This window comes from Littorina saxatilis, linkage group LG16, assembly GCF_037325665.1.
Source record: "Littorina saxatilis isolate snail1 linkage group LG16, US_GU_Lsax_2.0, whole genome shotgun sequence".
In the NCBI taxonomy this organism is placed as follows: domain Eukaryota; kingdom Metazoa; phylum Mollusca; class Gastropoda; order Littorinimorpha; family Littorinidae; genus Littorina; species Littorina saxatilis.
Window position 1 is genome coordinate 51,238,102 of NC_090260.1, and position 13,891 is coordinate 51,251,992.

Below are 13,891 nucleotides of genomic sequence, written 5' to 3' on the forward strand. Positions count from 1 at the left end.
ACAAGCAAACAAAGTTTGAAAGAAGCATGAAAAGCCACATTATGGTCCTACATCTTGCAATTGGGCATTTTTCAAAGTGCGAATTCGTAGAGGTATATAAAATTAAATAAACGTTGCTACTCGTCTTACTTCTTTGACATGTGTAGAAGATATAAGTAATTGGCGCGTTCTAAACATGGATGGGTACTGATAATACTTTGAGGCTATCAATTCAAGGTTGACCCCATTATATCCGGGACAAACAAGTTAAAAATGAACTTCCGTTTCAAGTGTATATCATCTGAACAGAAAGGGCTAGCTGTCTACGTTACTTACTTTGGATTTATATTGTAAATAACGGTTATTAAAAATAACTTATAGCTAACAAGAAAACTGTCTCAAATCGGCAAAAGAGCTATACAGTTCAGGTTGGGGGTTGCAATTATGTGACACACCAGGAATACCTTAACATAAAAACGTTTTAGTTCTGAGTTCCTCAAATGGAAAACGGCTGTGTTTTGAGTGGGTATCCCTGACTGTAATTCTCATTGGGACGTTCTTTGAGCGAGTCATAATTAATGTTCGTCCTACCTTTCGACCCTGAGTATTTCATGCACTGTTCCCAGAGATACAGATCTGCAATTGAGCCAAGAGCTACAGAGTTCATTTTTGGAGTTGAATTATAGATGACAATACACACGTGGAAGGTCTTAGAATTAGTGTTTGAGCGTTCTATTTTTCAAATCTGAACGCGGTGTGGGGTAGTCATTGCAGACCTTGATATTCTCCAACCGACATTGTGTCTGTGTCTGTTGTGCGAAGCGTTTAAAACTGTATGGCACGGGCTTTGCCTGGGTGAGCTAGACTGTACATTTGACTTCCTTAATCGAACGGTCTTTATCTACATTGACGAATTGGTATCTATGAAAACTAAATGAATAGTGATGACGACCGGAAGTCCTGACACCTGACAGGAGTGCTAGGCGATGCAAACCGCTCGCTGATTGAAATTCATGTAATTATTTGGCACAACTGTTTTGATCAAATCATTCAAGGTGTTTCTAAATTACAGTACGGCGAATGTCCCTTGAACTGTTTAAGGTCCAAATCGTCAGAAAACTCTCCAAAATGGCGGCTCAGACAATATATATTTAAGGGTGACATACCAAATCTGAAGCGTGACAATCTCCTCAAAATTCTTGTATACCAGGATTGCTTAAATGACGAATACAGATTATAATACACATGGGGTTCCAGGGAACTATGCCAATCTTGTCTAAAGCAATCGACGCGCTGACCACCTTCATCTCCTTATATGTATCTACCGTTCTCTCCTCACCCCCCCCCCTCTTCCCCTGCTAGCTTTCTCTTATTATTTCTGGTTTGCTTTAACTAGTATTTGGATCTAGATAGTTCCACAGTGTAATAGTAATGTTGTGTCCGACATCATATTTGTGTTATTTTCCATTTACGTAGGGCGCGTAATATAAGCTTTCGTTTGAGCTCGTGTTCCTATTGTTTATCGTTGTATCATTGTATCATGCTTGATTTAATAAAACATTGTTTAAACCATCTTTGGCGAAATTCTCTTACAAACGTGGAAATATCATCAACACCTTGTGCTTCCCACACTTCAACAAAACCGTATTTGTAAAAAAACATTGTGGACATAACAAGCCCATGTCGTGTACTTTTGCCTTTTCAACGACAATAACATATTCCTGATCGAAGCGAAGCCAAAACTTCATACTCTTTACGTGCGATAGAAACACAGAGAGAGGGAGAGAGAAAGAGAGAGAGAGAGGGAGAGAGAAAGAGAGAGAGAGAGAGAGAGAGAAAGGGGGGGGGGGGGAGAGACAGGAAGAACAAGAGACAGAGAGAGAGAGAGATGAAGAAAGAGAGAGACAGATGAAGGGAGAGAGGAACAGAGAGAGAGAGGGGAAGGCAAAGAGATGAAGAAAGAGATATAGAGAAAATGAGAGTGGGAGAGAGAGGAAGAAAGAGAGAGAGAGAGGGAGGGATCAAACTCGCTAACTGTATTAACCAATGGAAGCGGCGTTAGGTCCATAAGGTTATGTCTTACAGCTAGTCCGTGCTACAAAACACATATTGAACAGAGAGACATTGAGAGACAGAGAGAGAGGGACAGACAGACAGACAGACAGACAGACAGACAGACAGCCATATAGATGCTGAGAGACACAGACAGAGAGACAGGATTAGTCCGTTAAAAGCTCTTTCGCTTGACAATCTACTCTGCGACATTGTACAATACTGTGCGACATTGGTCCCGGATAGCCATACCGACTGTCAGGACTTTAAACAGAACAATGAACACCCACCACTGCGACATTTGACACACTTCTCGTCGCAGCCCACGGAAAACCCCAACGTTTCACTGAACAAAGGTGAGTTTCGGTTAAATTGTCTCTCAGTCCTTGCCGGAACAAACACTCGAGCTGAATGGCGTCCCACAATGCCTTCTGCTACAGTGTCATTTCCGGTCACTTCCTCAGTATGAACTGTGAATAGACCCGTTGAAGGACACAGCCATCATCAGATGACCCGAGAGTGCTGACCTCCTTAGAGTTGTGTAATGCAACAAAACACCCGGTGCGTCCCACTAGCGCTACGTGTCATTTGTGCTACGTATCTTTTGCGCTATTTTCTGTAGTGCTATCGACACAAACTGCCGAAAACAATAGTGCTATCGGCACGTAGTGCTATTGACACAATTCACACGTGCCATTATCTCTACGTCTCAATGATAGCACTACGTGTCGATATCGCTATTTTGTGAACAACCAATGTACTGTAGCACTACGTGTAAATAGCGCTACGTGTCGATAGCGCTACGTGACAATAGCACTACTACTAAACTGCAGACACTTCCCTTTGCTGGTGTGCGTATATTAACAGCTATTGTGTTTTCAGCGGAGCAATAGGGTCCGATATTTAGACGAGACAAGAATAATGCCGACGAGTCGAAGACGAGTCTCTCTCTCTCTCTCTCTCTCTCTCTCTCTCTCTCTCTCTCTCTCTCTCTCTCTCTCTCTCTCTCTCTCTCTCTCTCTCTCTCCTCTCTCTCTCTCTCTCTCTCTGTCACTCTCACTCTCTCTCTCTCTGTCTCTCTCTGTCTCTCTCTCTCTCTCTGTCTCTCTCTCTCTCTCACTCTCTCTCTTCTGTCTCTCTCTCTGTCTGTCTGTCTGTCTCTCTCTCTCACTCTCTCTGTCTCTCTCTCTCTCTCTCTCTCTCTCTCTCTCTCTCTCTCTCTCTCTGTCTCTCTCTGTCTCTCTCTCTCCTCCTCCCCCCCTTCCCTCCGCTATCTACATGGTTCATGGTGTTTCTGGTGCAGTTTCTTTTTTTTTTCCTTTTTTAACGAGGATTTATATCGCGCACGTATCTCACCACACAAGGCGACTCAAGGCGCATGTTACCTATTAATGCCGTCTGAGATGGCATTTTTTTTACACAATATATCACGCATTCACATCATGTACTTTGGGGACTGAATCCCGTCGTTCAACAAAAGCACACAAGAAACAAGCGGAACAATTATGACGACAGAGACCATATTCTGTGTCAACCTTCAGCTCAAGTGTTTTTTCCGGTGCATGTCAAATCACGTGAAACTCTGGCTTCTGAAAAATTTAGTTATATGTGACCCTCCACCACGAAATGAGTCGCTTGTCACCTCGCGCGGTTCTGCGCTAGGCTTAATATAAGTCCGGGGAGTGTCTGGTAACAATGTGAGGGTCACCTTTGTCACAGGCTTATAACTCAAACAGTTTTCGCTGTTTTCTAAAACGGTTTTCACCACTGGATAGAGCATAAACAAACTCTGAAGGAAAATGTAAAAATATGAAAATCATGCAAAGGTGACATGCGACTCATTCCGTGGTGGAGGGTCACATATTATGAAATGTGTATAGACAACAATTATTAAAGGTCCATATTGAATCTATTTTCTTTTGACTATTTTTTAAAATATTTAATCATTACTTAACAGACAGAGGCAAAGCTACATTTTAAACACAAATGCTTGATTGTTTAACTACCACACACAAAAAACACCATCGATATATAAACTCAGAGGCAAAAGAAACGCAAATGCTGCAGTGAAGATGGCTTACCCATGAATTTTAATGTCGAATTAATTATTTCGGGTTAACAATAACAAGGAAACGAATTGACCGATACAAAAACCATACGGAAAAGTGTATTGGGATGAGAGCATGACGCGCCATGTTCCACTGAACACTGTTTGAAGACTGTTGAAAGTCAATAGCGTGTTGCTCCTCCCTGGGCGTTGATGACTGTGGCGCACCTCCGGTACATGGAGAGGACGAGGTGATTAATTTGCTGCTGAGGGACCTGAGCCCACACCTGGGTCACGGCAGCACGCAGTTCTGCTGCTGTGCGGGGTCTCCGGGCAAGGGCATTAATCCTTCTTTGCATGATGTCCCAAAAGTGTTCGATTGGGTTGAGATCCGGTGGTCCAATTAAGGAACAATTCATATAACCAGTCTTTCCCTCTAGCAGTTGAGAGAGAGAGAGAGAGAGAGAGAGAGAGAGAGTGAGAGAGAGAGAGAGAGAGAGAGAGAGAGAGAGAGAGAGAGAGAGAGAGAGAGAGAGAGAGAGAGAGAGAGAGAGAGAGAGAGAGAGAAGAGAGAGAGAGAGAGAGAGAGAGAGAGAGAGAGAAAGAGAGAGAGAGAGAGAAGAGAGAGAGAGAGAGAGAGAGAAGAGAGAGAGATAGAGAGAGAAAGAGAGAGAGAGAGAGAGTCCAAGTGATTTTACAACTTATCCTGAAAAAAACTCGCTTAAGCCGAACTGCATGGTAATTTCTTGGGAAAGGTTTGGCTTATCCGAACTCGGATATGCACAAACTCGGATAAGCGAAACGATTCTTCATTCCCCGGGCGAGTTCGGCGTGTTTGACTGTACTGGGTTCACAACGGTTGAGCAGATCGCGTGCGAGAGAACCCGGATCGATGCTCCTTCCGTTCCCTTGTCAGCTACAGAGCCACCCATTTTGCGGCCAGCTTTTGAAGCAGAAGATTATTGAGAAGATTTTCTCTGCACTGTTCCAAATAAAAGTTTAAGCTTTGCAATTAAAACTTGCATGTACACTTTTTAATCTTAGTTATTAAATGTTGACACAGCAGCTAAATTATTCTCGTTTGAAGTGCTAATCGGAAGTTCTTTGGCTTGTCAGAGTTATTCCCCTTTTCCCCAGTTTTGATTTCCTTTTCTTTTGTCAGATTGTAGAATATAAAACAGCTTTGATTCATGCAACGATCTTCAGCTTTGTTGACATTTTATTTGTACCATCATCCAGCTACACACACTCTTTCAAAGAAGTGAAGATTTTCATGGCACTTGACAAAAGACCCCGTTTTGAAGCACAACCTAAAAGTGACGTATTTTAAAACCTCGTCATGTATGACGTAGTAACCTAATGACGTCATCTCTTAGAGGTATACCAGTTAAATGTTTGGCCTTTCAAATGATATATTACTTTTTATGATCAGTGGCCTGAGACTTGTATAACCGCGGTTTGATCATTTTGTTTGGATCATACCTCGTACATCACGATCATTGACTAAGCCAAAGAGTCCGGATGCGGAGGCGCACGCTCGGTATAGCCTTGACTATACGGGGTGAATACGGGGGACGAGAAGAACCTTCTCAAATCGAAAGAAGGGGCGGAGGCGCACGCTCGGTATAGCCTTGACTATACGGGGTGAATACGGGGGATGAGAAGGACCTTCTCAAATCGAAAGAAGGGGCGGAGGCGCACGCTCGGTATAGCCTTGACTATACGGGGTGAATACGGGGGACGAGAAGAACCTTCTCAAATCGAAAGAAGGGGCGGAGGCGCACGTTCGGTATAGCCTTGACTATACGGGGTGAATACGGGGGGTGAGAAGAACCTTCTCAAATCGAAAGAAGGGGCGGAGGCGCACGCTCGGTATAGCCTTGACTATACGGGGTGAATACGGGGGGTGAGAAGAACCTTCTCAAATCGAAAGAAGGGGCATAGGCGCACGCTCGGTATAGCCTTGACTATACGGGGTGAATACGGGGGGTGAGAAGAACCTTCTCAAATCGAAAGAAGGGGCGGAGGCGCACGCTCGGTATAGCCTTGACTATACGGGGTGAATACGGGGGACGAGAAGAACCTTCTCAAATCGAAAGAAGGGGCGGAGGCGCACGCTCGGTATAGCCTTGACTATACGGGGTGAATACGGGGGATGACAAGAACCTTCTCAAATCGAAAGAAGGGGCGGAGGCGCACGCTCGGTATAGCCTTGACTATACGGGGTGAATACGGGGGGTGAGAAGAACCTTCTCAAATCGAAAGAAGGGGCGGAGGCGCACGGTCGGTATAGCCTTGACTATACGGGGTGAATACGGGGGGTGAGAAGAACCTTCTCAAATCGAAAGAAGGGGCGGAGGCGCTTGAATAAGCTCTCAGGGATTGTTAGCGCACCCCAAGAGCGCAATAACAGTTTTGTTAAGTGCATTTCCATTAGCAAATCAACTGTTTCACATCAGTCATGTGACACCAGTACTTACTGACACTCATTATAATTATTATTATAAATATTCTTATTATTCATGTGTGTTTGTATGGCTGTCTTTGTGTGTGTGTGTGTGTGTGTTTGTGTGTGTGTGTGTATGTGTTTGTGTGTGTGTATATATATGTGTGTGTGTGTGTGTGTATGTGTGTGTGTGTGTGTCTGTGTGTTGTGTGTGTGTGTGTGTGTGTGTGTGTGGTGTGTGTGTTTGTGTGTGTATGTGTGTGTGTGGGTGTTTTCAGATGTCTACGACTGTGTGGTGGTGGCTGGAGGGTTCGGCGAGGGGCACATCCCGACAGCTGGACTTAAGGAGATCGCACGTATAGTCAGACCAGGTATTTGACAATTAAGACAAAAAAGAGTATTCTTGATTTCTTGATTGATTGAGTAAGTCACGAGGATAGAAACTTTGTATAGACAGACATGTTATCACACAAATCTAACATCGTCACATAAATCAGCACGAATAAGTACAGTGGAATTCGCTCATAAGAAAGGCAAAGGGAATTACTTTTTCCTTTCTTATATCCCCGATTTTTCGTATCCGGATACCTCTGATTAAAAAAATAAAACAGTATTGTCAACTTAGCAAAAACATTATTTTGACAAATTTCGCACCTCAATCATTTCCGGGTCATTTCACTCAAACTTTCTATGCCCATTTAACCTCCACCATGGTTCGTGGGTCGTGGACGACCCAGAGCCTCACAAAATCGTCTTTATCTCTGAAACTATTTGGAGTTTTTAATTGAGACTTCATGTAATCTCCAATCACCACACGACCTTCCCAGTGCCCAACGTTTGAACGATTATCTTTGTAAACAAACAAATAAATGATGACGTAATTTGAACTACACAGTCCGGATGATGTGGGTCGTGGACGACCCATATGAAATTACGTAAGGAATTTTACGTTGTTTATCCTTATTCGGATGGCGTGGGTCGTGTATTTCTTTCTTTATTTGGTGTTTAACGTCGTTTTCAACCACGAAGGTTATATCGCGACGGTGGGTCGTGTATGACCCATACTCTGCGAAGAGGCGGCAAAACGTGTATCCCTATTCGGATGGCGTGGGTCGTGTACGACCCATACTTTTTACCTTGAATCCTTCTTTGGAAAGTATGGGTCGTACACGACCCACATCATCCGGACTGTGTAGTCCAAAGCGTGATCCGGTGAAGGTTAAGGCCGTCTAAGTGACTATGTGGAATACTTTGGGCAATTAGTGGTGGCCATGACAGTCAGACGTGAGTGTATGTCTGTCCTCAAGTTTCACAGTGTATAAGTGCCCTGATGTGGTGACGTAAGATGCCACCATTTGTTTTTCAGTGCTTCTTGTCATTTGAATTTGTCAGGGAGTGGGTCACATGGAAACACCTTTACACACGACAGTTGTTGGGTTTCAGGGTAGAACGGATAATATTCCGTATTGATTCGGACTAGCCTTTGTCGATATTTCACTCACCTGAGTCTAAGGATTCATATGTGTCCGTCCGGATGTCCGGCCGGTCGTTGGGCCTTTTCCGTGGACAAACAACTTAGCGTTGAGGTTATCTCGGATGTGTTTTCAAGCTAGACCTCTGAAACTGCACACTGTTAGGGTTTGATGATCTCACGAAGTGACTCCAGTTTGGAAACGGTTGACCCTCATCAAAGTTTGGGATCACAGCGGGTCATTGTCGTTTTATTAAAACTTAACGTTGAGGTTATCTCGGATGTTTGAAAAGCTAGAACTTTGAAACCTTGCACACTTCTAGGGTTTGATAATGTCCCGACTTGACCTAGTTTGATTGAACCTCGTCAAGTTTGGGGTCACAGGGGGTCATGTTCGATTCATAGTAACTTTACATTGACATTATTTCAGGCGTTTTTGAAGCTAGAGTTTTGAAACGCTGAACACTTTAAGGGTTTGATCATTTGTCAACTTGACCCTAGTTTGGTTTACCCTCGTCACATTTTGGGGTCACAGCGGGGTTATGTTTGTAAAACATTTAATATTCTCTCAGTCATTTTGGGAACAAACCGGCACGGTTGGCCTAGTGGTAAGGCGTCCGCCCCGTGATCGGGAGGTCGTGGGTTCGAACCCCGGCCGGGTCATACCTAAGACTTTAAAATTGGCAATCTAGTGGCTGCTCCGCCTGGCGTCTGGCATTATGGGGTTAGTGCTAGGACTGGTTGGTCCGGTGTCAGAATAATGTGACTGGGTGAGACATGAAGCCTGTGCTGCGACTTCTGTCTTGTGTGTGGCGCACGTTATATGTCAAAGCAGCACCGCCCTGATATGGCCCTTCGTGGTCGGCTGGGCGTTAAGCAAACAAACAAACAAACGCAATTTTGGGAACAAAAGCCTCCACATTTCACACAATTGTAGGTGTTGATTATCAGCAGACATGACAAAAATATGGCATGTTTCCATCAAATTTGAGAGTCACAGCCGGAAAATGGTTGCTGGAGAAGATTTACTGAAGAAAATAAGTCTTGAGGCCATTAGGCAGTGATGTCATTGTTTGATTTGGTGTCTAGACACAATATTTTGATATCGCTTCATGCGACTTGTTTTCGTGTTGCTGCAATTTGGATAGCTCGGTAATATAAGTCATAAACAGCTTCCGTTTATACAGACTGTTTTTTTTTATTCATCTGTTATTTGATTTGGGAATTGTGTTGTTGTGTTTGGTAAATTACTTTACCGACAAACATAAACAACGACCCGGGACTTAAAAACACAACACCTTTAAAATTAGCACTCACACAAACTATGTGAGTTATTGAACAAAAACAGATTTCTTCAAGCTCAATTTACAACTCTAGTGAGATCGGTTGACCTGTTTGTTTGATGTTGTTGATTTTTGTCATCTTTTTATGTGTCTCAATGCAGACTTGTTTGTTTGATGTTGTTGTGATCTTGTTCTGTGTCTCAATGCAGACTTGTTTGTTTGATGTTGTTGTGATCTTGTTCTGTGTCTCAGTGCAGACTTGTTTGTTTGATGTTGTTGTGATCTTGTTCTGTGTCTCAATGCAGACTTGTTTGTTTGATGTTGTTGTGATCTTGCTCTGTGTCACAATGCAGACTTGTTTGTTTGATGTTGTTGTCATCTTGTTCTGTGTCTCAGTGCAGACTTGTTTGTTTGATGTTGTTGTCATCTTGTTCTGTGTCTCAATGCAGACTTGTTTGTTTGATGTTGTTGTCATCTTGTTCTGTGTCTCAATGCAGACTTGTTTGTTTAATGTTGTTGTGATCTTGTTCTGTGTCACAATGCAGACTTGTTTGTTTGATGTTGTTGTGATCTTGTTCTGTGTCTCAATGCAGACTTGTTTGTTTGATGTTGTTGTCATCTTGTTCTGTGTCACAATGCAGACTTGTTTGTTTGATGTTGTTGTCATCTTGTTCTGTGTCTCAGTGCAGACTTGTTTGTTTGATGTTGTTGTCATCTTGTTCTGTGTCTCAGTGCAGACTTGTTTGTTTGATGTTGTTGTGATCTTGTTCTGTGTCTCAGTGCAGACTTGTTTGTTTGATGTTGTTGTGATCTTGTTCTGTGTCACAATGCAGACTTGTTTGTTTGATGTTGTTGTCATCTTGTTCTGTGTCTCAATGCAGACTTGTTTGTTTGATGTTGTTGTGATCTTGTTCTGTGTCTCAATGCAGACTTGTTTGTTTGATGTTGTTGTGATCTTGTTCTGTGTCTCAGTGCAGACTTGTTTGTTTGATGTTGTTGTCATCTTGTTCTGTGTCTCAATGCAGACTTGTTTGTTTGATGTTGTTGTCATCTTGTTCTGTGTCACAATGCAGACTTGTGTGTTTGATGTTGTTGTGAGCTTGTTCTGTGTCACAATGCAGACTTGTTTGTTTGATGTTGTTGTCATCTTGTTCTGTGTCTCAATGCAGACTTGTTTGTTTGATGTTGTGATCTTGTTCTGTGTCACAATGCAGACTTGTTTGTTTGATGTTGTTGTGATCTTGTTCTGTGTCTCAATGCAGACTTGTTTGTTTGATGTTGTTGTCATCTTGTTCTGTGTCTCAATGCAGACTTGTGTGTTTAATGTTGTTGTGATCTTGTTCTGTGTCACAATGCAGACTTGTTTGTTTAATGTTGTTGTCATCTTGCTCTGTGTCTCAGTGCAGACTTGTTTGTTTGATGTTGTTGTCATCTTGTTCTGTGTCTCAATGCAGACTTGTTTGTTTGATGTTGTTGTCATCTTGTTCTGTGTCTCAATGCAGACTTGTTTGTTTAATGTTGTTGTGATCTTGTTCTGTGTCACAATGCAGACTTGTTTGTTTGATGTTGTTGTGATCATGTTCTGTGTCTCAATGCAGACTTGTTTGTTTGATGTTGTTGTCATCTTGTTCTGTGTCACAATGCAGACTTGTTTGTTTGATGTTGTTGTCATCTTGTTCTGTGTCTCAATGCAGACTTGTTTGTTTAATGTTGTTGTCATCTTGTTCTGTGTCTCAGTGCAGACTTGTTTGTTTGATGTTGTTGTGATCTTGTTCTGTGTCTCAATGCAGACTTGTTTGTTTGATGTTGTTGTGATCTTGTTCTGTGTCACAATGCAGACTTGTTTGTTTGATGTTGTTGTCATCTTGTTCTGTGTCACAATGCAGACTTGTTTGTTTGATGTTGTTGTCATCTTGTTCTGTGTCTCAATGCAGACTTGTTTGTTTGATGTTGTTGTGATCTTGTTCTGTGTCTCAATGCAGACTTGTTTGTTTGATGTTGTTGTCATCTTGTTCTGTGTCTCAGTGCAGACTTGTTTGTTTGATGTTGTTGTCATCTTGTTCTGTGTCTCAATGCAGACTTGTTTGTTTGATGTTGTTGTGAGCTTGTTCTGTGTCACAATGCAGACTTGTTTGTTTGGTGTTGTTGTGATCTTGTTCTGTGTCTCAATGCAGACTTGTTTGTTTGATGTTGTTGTCATCTTGTTCTGTGTCTCAATGCAGACTTGTTTGTTTGATGTTGTGATCTTGTTCTGTGTCACAATGCAGACTTGTTTGTTTGATGTTGTTGTCATCTTGTTCTGTGTCTCAATGCAGACTTGTTTGTTTGATGTTGTTGTCATCTTGTTCTGTGTCTCAATGCAGACTTGTTTGTTTGATGTTGTTGTCATCTTGTTCTGTGTCTCAATGCAGACTTGTGTGTTTGATGTTGTTGTCATCTTGTTCTGTGTCACAATGCAGACTTGTTTGTTTGATGTTGTTGTCATCTTGTTCTGTGTCTCAATGCAGACTTGTTTGTTTGATGTTGTTGTGATCATGTTCTGTGTCTCAGTGCAGACTTGTTTGATGTTGTTGTCATCTTGCTCTGTGTCTCAATGCAGACTTGTTTGTTTGATGTTGTTGTCATCTTGTTCTGTGTCTCAATGCAGACTTGTTTGTTTGATGTTGTTGTCATCTTGCTCTGTGTCTCAATGCAGACTTGTTTGTTTGATGTTGTTGTGATCTTGTTCTGTGTCTCAATGCAGACTTGTTTGTTTGATGTTGTTGTGATCTTGTTCTGTGTCACAATGCAGACTTGTTTGTTTGATGTTGTTGTCATCTTGTTCTGTGTCTCAATGCAGACTTGTTTGTTTGATGTTGTTGTGATCTTGTTCTGTGTCTCAGTGCAGACTTGTTTGTTTGATGTTGTTGTCATCTTGTTCTGTGTCACAATGCAGACTTGTTTGTTTGATGTTGTTGTGATCTTGTTCTGTGTCTCAATGCAGACTTGTTTGTTTGATGTTGTTGATTTTTGTCATCTTGTTCTGTGTCAGTGCAGACTTGTTTGTTGGATGTTGTTGTCATCTTGTTCTGTGTCTCAATGCAGACTTGTTTGTTTAATGTTGTTGTCATCTTGTTCTGTGTCTCAATGCAGACTTGTTTGTTTGATGTTGTTGTGATCTTGTTCTGTCTCTCAGTGCAGACTTGTTTGTTTGATGTTGTTGTGATCTTGTTCTGTGTCTCAGTGCAGACTTGTTTGTTTGATGTTGTTGTGATGTTGTTCTGTGTCTCAGTGCAGACTTGTTTGTTTGATGTTGTTGTGATGTTGTTCTGTGTCTCAGTGCAGACTTGTTTGTTTGATGTTGTTGTCATCTTGTTCTGTGTCTCAATGCAGACTTGTTTGTTTGATGTTGTTGTCATCTTGTTCTGTGTCTCAATGCAGACTTGTTTGTTTGATGTTGTTGTCATCTTGTTCTGTGTCTCAATGCAGACTTGTTTGTTTGATGTTGTTGTCATCTTGTTCTGTGTCTCAATGCAGACTTGTTTGTTTGATGTTGTTGTCATCTTGTTCTGTGTCTCAATGCAGACTTGTTTGTTTGATGTTGTTGTCATCTTGTTCTGTGTCACAATGCAGACTTGTTTGTTTGATGTTGTTGTCATCTTGTTCTGTGTCACAATGCAGACTTGTTTGTTTGATGTTGTTGTCATCTTGTTCTGTGTCTCAATGCAGACTTGTTTGTTTGATGTTGTTGTGATCTTGTTCTGTGTCTCAGTGCAGACTTGTTTGTTTGATGTTGTTGTGATCTTGTTCTGTGTCTCAATGCAGACTTGTTTGTTTGATGTTGTTGTGATCTTGTTCTGTGTCTCAATGCAGACTTGTTTGTTTGATGTTGTTGTCATCTTGCTCTGTGTCTCAATGCAGACTTGTTTGTTTGATGTTGTTGTCATCTTGTTCTGTGTCACAATGCAGACTTGTTTGTTTGATGTTGTTGTCATCTTGTTCTGTGTCACAATGCAGACTTGTTTGTTTGATGTTGTTGTGATCTTGTTCTGTGTCTCAATGCAGACTTGTTTGTTTGATGTTGTTGTGATCTTGTTCTGTGTCTCAGTGCAGACTTGTTTGTTTGATGTTGTTGTCATCTTGTTCTGTGTCTCAATGCAGACTTGTTTGTTTGATGTTGTTGTCATCTTGTTCTGTGTCTCAGTGCAGACTTGTTTGTTTGATGTTGTTGTCATCTTGTTCTGTGTCTCAATGCAGACTTGTTTGTTTGATGTTGTTGTGATCTTGTTCTGTGTCTCAATGCAGACTTGTTTGTTTGATGTTGTTGTCATCTTGTTCTGTGTCTCAATGCAGACTTGTGTGTTTGATGTTGTTGTCATCTTGTTCTGTGTCTCAATGCAGACTTGTTTGTTTGATGTTGTTGTCATCTTGTTCTGTGTCTCAATGCAGACTTGTTTGTTTGATGTTGTTGTCATCTTGTTCTGTGTCTCAATGCAGACTTGTTTGTTTGATGTTGTTGTGATCTTGCTCTGTGTCACAATGCAGACTTGTTTGTTTGATGTTGTTGTGATCTTGCTCTGTGTCTCAATGCAGACTTGTTTGTTTGATGTTGTTGTGATCTTGTTCTGTGTCTC

General features: G+C 41.8%; 3 protein-coding genes and 1 long non-coding RNA gene across 10 annotated transcripts in view; 2 read left to right on the forward strand and 2 right to left on the reverse strand.

Moving 5' to 3' along the window:
* The window catches only part of LOC138951192 (uncharacterized), a 521,013-nt gene that overhangs the window by 340,463 nt on the left and 166,659 nt on the right, over positions 1-13,891 (forward strand). The gene's annotated exons all lie outside the window — the stretch shown is intronic.
* LOC138951188 (uncharacterized) overlaps positions 1-13,891 on the reverse strand; it is a 433,764-nt gene that overhangs the window by 72,683 nt on the left and 347,190 nt on the right. The window lies entirely within an intron of this gene.
* Positions 1-13,891, reverse strand: part of LOC138951193 (uncharacterized) — a 139,824-nt gene that overhangs the window by 36,403 nt on the left and 89,530 nt on the right. The gene's annotated exons all lie outside the window — the stretch shown is intronic.
* Positions 6,800-13,891, forward strand: part of LOC138950133 (uncharacterized) — an 8,710-nt gene continuing 1,618 nt past the window's right edge. The window contains exon 1 of the long non-coding RNA XR_011450517.1: positions 6,800-6,895. This is a non-coding gene — a long non-coding RNA (uncharacterized lncRNA). The remainder of the gene's footprint in view (positions 6,896-13,891) is intronic.